At 34.8% G+C, this 6,407-nt stretch overlaps 1 long non-coding RNA gene across 1 annotated transcript; it reads left to right on the forward strand.

The window, feature by feature from the left end:
* Window positions 1-81: 81 nt before the first annotated feature.
* LOC130049801 (uncharacterized) lies at window positions 82-3,415 on the forward strand. Its single transcript, XR_008798141.1, has 2 exons — window positions 82-284; window positions 917-3,415. It is a non-coding gene; the product is annotated as an uncharacterized LOC130049801 (long non-coding RNA).
* Window positions 3,416-6,407: the final 2,992 nt, after the last annotated feature.

Genomic DNA, 6,407 nt, shown 5'->3' on the forward strand with positions numbered 1-6,407 from the left:
TGGTTTACACCAGTAAAATCAACACAACCACCAACAGCCATAAAACAGATTTGTAATGTTAGACAAGCTAGACGACAACATTTAAAAAGACATAACTTTCATATTTTGGAAGACACATTATTTCGTTTTGGTGTTCAAATTATAATGCATTTACAGTTAATATAAAATCATACTTTTTGTTGTAGTGAAATGGTCAAGAGAAGATAGCATTATTGTAAGAAATCATTTTAGGGACTTTGTATATCAGACTGCCATCTGCTCCACAAATGAGAGACCACTGCAAAGTAAGCATTTGTAATGAATACATGTAATGTAAATATATATAGAATGGAAATGATTACATGAAGGTTGTGAGATAAGATCGTAATGAATTTTATTATAATCTCCCTTAGTTTACCAAGGCTGTGATTAAGGGCTAATTATACCCCCACAAGGATAGGGGGTATACTGTTTTACCCTTGTGTGTCATTCCATCCGTCTGTCTATCATTCCATCTGTAACACCTTTCTGTTTGCCATATCTCAAAAATTATACAACTTAACATCTTAGAATTTTGTACATAGCTTTATATGGATGAGATGTATTGTGGGATGCAATTTCAGATCCATCGGACATCTACTTCCTGTTTGCCGAAAACTTAGAATTTTTCGTATGCAGTGGTCAGATACAACATTTTTCGTAACATATTTCTCAGTAACTATACATCACAGGCTACTGATATTTTGCATGAAGATTTATATAGGTATGATGTATTTAGGGATGCATTTTCAGATCCATTGGACAACTTCCTGTTTGCTGAGAACTTGGACGTTTAGAGCGGGGTATCACTAGTGAGCATTGGCTCACAGATTCCTTGTTTTCATTAAAAATAATTTGGAATTAAATGTTTATAGGACATCTTTGGTTTCTTTTGTAGGCAAAGAGGCCATTCTTCAATTTCTCGCAACAACTAACTTACAGAGCATCAGAGGTTTAACTGCACATGAACAATACACCAAAGTCAGAACAAAGATATTTAATGACAGACTGTGAGAACAAAAACAGCAACATCCATGACAAAAATGTCAGGAACAAAGTAAAAGCAATAAACAGATTTTAGATATACAGTTGAAGCTGATACATTACCCTATTGTCTGTCCATCTGTTGTCATTTCTTGTCATCACATTTCCTTCTAAGTTAACGAGAAGATTTGCATGAGACTTTACCGGAATGATTTCCTAGTGATTTAGTTGGTTCTAATGAATTTTATGGAGTTCAACCCCTAAGGAGCCATGACTTAAAAAGTAATCACATTTCCTCCTAGGTCATTGATTGGAATTTGATGAAACTGAACAAGAATGATCCCCTAGTTTCCAAGATTTCTGAATGTCACTTTCCTTTTTATTCTTTGAGCATAAGGGTTAAAGCTTGAATTGAGACATGGTCTATGTCTTTGAGGTCAAAAGGTCAAGGTCACTGGCCTGAATGAATACTTATATTTTACAGTTTATAGCTCTACTGAGCTTATGTGATACCCTGTCGTCTATCCATCTGTAAACTTAAGGTTCTTTGCATGGAACAGATTTTGATAAAACTCATAAAATGAGCTGGTAGTGGTCTAGATGGTACAAATCCAATTTTATTGGGTTCTGACCCCTAGGGGTCGAATAAGGGGCCACACCCTTAAAACTTGTAATACCATCTCCTGAGGTAATGAATGGATTTTGATCAAACCTACCTAGAATGATTCCCTAGTAGTTTAGTTGATCTTAAATTTTCATAGGGGTCTGACCCTCAGGGGCCCAGTTAACTGCCACATCCCAAAAAGTTTGTTATTTACCTCTCCTCCTAGGTTATAAGTTGCATTTTGAGGAAACTTACTATGAATGATACCTGACTAGTGTGATTGGTTCAAATAAGCTCTCATGGTGGTCCTACCCCTAAGGGCTTAGTAAGGGTGAACCCTTAAAAATTGTTATTGCATCTCTTCCTACATTATTGATTGGATATTGATAAAACTTACTCAGAATAATCCCCAAGTGGTCTAGTTGGTTTTATAAATTTTTATGGGGGTCAGAACTCCAGTTCCCACTTAGGGGCCAAGCCCTAAAAAGTTTGGTATCACAACTTCTCCTAGGTTTTTGGTTGTGTTTTGATGAAACATACCCAGAATTTTCCCTTATTGGTCTAATTAGACCTTATAAATTTTCATGGGGGTCCGTTCCCTATGGGCCTATTTAAGGGCCACCCCAAAAGTTCTCCTAAGGCAATGGATGGATGTTGATAAAACATACAGCATAATCCTCTAATGGTGTAGTTGGTCCTAATGAATTTTTATCGGGGTCAGACCTCTAGGGATCCCATTAGGCACTTCAAGTTTGTTGTCCCATCTCCTACTCCTAGGTATTTGGTTCGATTTTGATGAAACTTATGCAAATTGATCCCCTAGAAGATTATTTGTTCTTATGAATTTCATAGGAATTGACCCAGTTAATGGCCATCCCCAAAAAAGATTATTATTGCATCTCCTCCTATGTCATTGGCTGGATTTTGATAAAACTTTCGCAGAATAATCCCCTAGTGGTGTAGTTTGTCCTTATGAATTTTCATGGGGCTCTTGACCCAGTCTTACAAAGTAAGAGGCAACCCCTTAATAAGTCTGTCATTGAATCTTTTCTCAGGTTTTTGGTTGGATTTTGGAGAAACTTTCCCAGATTGATCATCTGGTGGTCTAGTTGATCCTTATGAATTTTCATAGGTGTCTGACTGTAGGGGCCAAATAAGGGTAATCACATCTCCCAGGTTATTAGTTGGAATTTGATGAAACTTACTCAGAATACTCGTCTAGTGCTTTAGTTGGTGCTAATGAATTATCATGGGTGTCCTACCCCTACAAGCCCAATCAGGGACCACACCCAAAAAGTAATGATGGCATCCTCCTATGTTATTGGTTGGATTTTGTTGAAATTGACCAAGAATGATCCCCTAGTGTTGTAGTTGGTCCTAAAAAAAATTCATCCTTAGGGGCCCAGTAAGAGGTCACATCCAAAAGAGTATGTTATTGCATTTTCTCCTAAGATACCAGCTGGATTTTGATGAAGCTTGCCCTCAATGATCCCCTGATGTAGTTTGTCCCAATTCTTATGTGGACAAGTCCCAAGGAACAAAGTTAAGGCTATGCCTAAGTATATTTTAAGAATTTAATTATTTCTGCATATGTCAGTAGAGCATCAGGTCCTCTTGGACCTTTCATGAACATGCTGTAACCTACCTACAGGTGGGGATACTCATTTAAATTTCACTTTAAATAATATAATCATGTTGTCATGAATTCTTAAAATGCTTTATGTACATCTCTGAGAAATCATAGTTACTGTTTAAATTGCAATAATGTCTTAAATACTGGGAGATTGTTTCAATAAATGTTAAAATGTTGCTGTATGATTTGTTTTCTGTCAACTTATGTAGATTAACCTGAGGAAACTAGGTTCTGTTAAAGGAAAAATCTAGATTTAAATTTAGTTTTGCTCAACAACTTCTCCTGTGGTTTGTCTTGTTTTTCAACAGAAGTCATCATTTTATGATTGGTTTTCAGAATTATTGTACATGAATTAGAAATACTAGGTAAGGTCAAATATTCAACAGAAATATTTTTGAAGTGAAATAGGACTGCAAATGAAGTCTGAAAGATTCATGAAAGAGAAAACTTGTGTGCACTAAGACCAAGAATCTTACTGAAGCTGCCTTGATGAGAGGCCAATATACATTGTATATATCACAAGGCCAGGCACTCCTATATTCAATTTTCAAGGGGAAGACATTGTTTTTTGTACTTTCTGTCCATCTGTCTGTCATAAAATCTTGTAAACACTTCTCCTTCTATATGGCTTATTTATAGGATAGACTTGAAACTTTGCAAAATGCTTCATTGCCATTTAAAGATATGCATATTATCTAGACGTGAGGATCCAATTATTTTCCTAAAAGTTACAATGGATCTAAGCGGGGTGGAAGGTGTAAAATAGCTTGTGAACACTCCTCCTCCAATATTGCTTATCTGATAGATTTGAAACCTTGTACAATGCTTCATTACCATTTGAAGATGTGCATATCGTCAGGATATGAGGATCCAATTATTTTTGTGCAAGTTATAGTAGATCTAAGAGGTGGAAGGTATGAAATAGATTGTGTAGGCTTATCATATAGCCTTGAAACTTTGTACAATGCTTCATTACCATTTGAAGATGTAACTACCATCAGGATTTGATGATTCAATTATTTTTGTCTAAGATATAGTGGATCTAAGAGGGGTGAAAGGTAAAAAATCTCTTGCGAACTCTTCTCCTCATACATCACTTATCACATAGCCTTGGAAACCTTGTAAGATGCTTCATTACCTTTTGAAGATTTGCATGGTGTCAGTATATGAGGATCCATATATTTTTGTACACTTATAGTGGATCCAAGAGGAGTAGAAGGTATAAAATAGCTTGTAAACACTTCTCGTACATCAATCATTGCATAGCCTTGAAATATTGTACAATGCTTCATTACCTTTGTAATGCCCATATCATCAGTATATGAGGATGGAATTATTTTTGTACAAATTATATTGGATCTAAAAGGGGTGGTAGCTTATGAATGCTTCTCCTCATAAATCACTTAACGCATAACCTTGAAACTTTGTACAATGTTTCATTGCTAATTGAAAATGTGCATATTATAAGGGAATAAAGATCCATTAATTTTTTAAAACGTTATAGTGGATCTAAGAGTGGTGGAGGATATAAAATAGCTTGTGAATGCCTTTCCTCCTATATTGCTAATTGCATCACCCTGAAACTTTGTACAATGCTTCATTTCCACTTGAAAATGTGCATTTCATCAGGATCTGAAGTCCATTAAAAGTTTCACTGGATTTAGTGGGATCAAGGACGTAGAATTGCTTATCAATACTTATCTTAGAAGGCTTATTACATAGCCTTGAAATTAAATTTTACAATGATTCATTACCATATGAAGATGTGCATATTGTCAGGATATGAGGATCCAGTTATTTTTGGACATTATATAATTGTTGTAAGAGGGGTGGAGATTGCAAAACTTCTCCTACATGGCTCATCACTTAACCTTGAATCTTTGTATGTTGCCTCATTACCACTTGGAGATGTGCCTATCATCAGGATATATGATAATCCAAACATTTTTGTAAATGTTACAGTAGAAATATTCTGAATCTGTATAATATTAATTTGGGGAACAAGGGAGACATTTGTTTTTACTAAAAACAAGATCTAGTTTACATTATATATGATGCAACTATGAAAATTAAGCACATAACCATTCGTTCTGTCTCTGTGTTAAACTGAAATGGTAAAAACTGCAAGGAAACAATGGTCAACTTAAATCACAAAAATATATATTGGTCTCCCTAAACTATGCAGAAAGATTACAAATGAAGGTCCACTTAAGCCATATATTGCAAATTATATATAAGGTCCACTTAAGCCATATATTGCAAATTATATATACTGGTCTCCCTAAAGAATACGTAAGGATTACACATTATTAGGGAGACCGATTTTTTTGTATATTTTTTATGCGCACCGTTATGTGGAATTCATTGGCACAAGGGCAAATTTGGTACTCTTTTACTAAAAGAAATGCTATTTGTTTCTTGAAATGTGCAAGGATTAGAGAAATGTATATTGTCCCCTTAAGCCAGATTTTATAGGATGGTCTACCTAATGTAGAAATCAGATATATATATATATATATATATATATATATATATATATATATCTGCTTTCAGCATTAGGCAGGCACATCCATAAAATCATACTTAGGCAGACATATATAGTCCATGTTTAAACTTCAACATTTTTCATCATGCATTCGATCATTTTGTTTAGCTATCACCCTATTTGTAATTTTCAAACCAATTAAAGATAATATACCAAGAATGAAAGATATACAATTTATGATGTCTGCCTAAGTTTTCAGATATCCGTAGTAATCCTTAGGCAGACATTGTATATAATTTTATACAATTCCATCGTAAGGTAGACAATATATTTTATATGCGCAGTAGGCCTTGGGCAGACATTGTATATTCATATAAATTTATACAATTCCACCAGAAGGTGAACAGTATTTTCCAAACCAGCTGAAGACTTTAGAGAGACGGCATTTAAACTACAATTATGCAAAAACTGCATGCGATTGATTTCCAGCACAGATGAAATACCGGTCAATTTTCCAAACATCTATAACCTTTGTGTGGCTACTGTTTTTTGGGACAACCTATCTTAGAATACGATTTAAGTATTCAAGTTTGCTATCACTGAAATTATACCTGACAATGCATATCCATTCAATTTCCACAAAATATTGTAGAACATTTGCCTCTGCTAAATCTCTATCTATT

This window comes from Ostrea edulis, chromosome 8 (assembly GCF_947568905.1).
Source record: "Ostrea edulis chromosome 8, xbOstEdul1.1, whole genome shotgun sequence".
In the NCBI taxonomy this organism is placed as follows: Eukaryota; Metazoa; Mollusca; class Bivalvia; order Ostreida; family Ostreidae; genus Ostrea; species Ostrea edulis.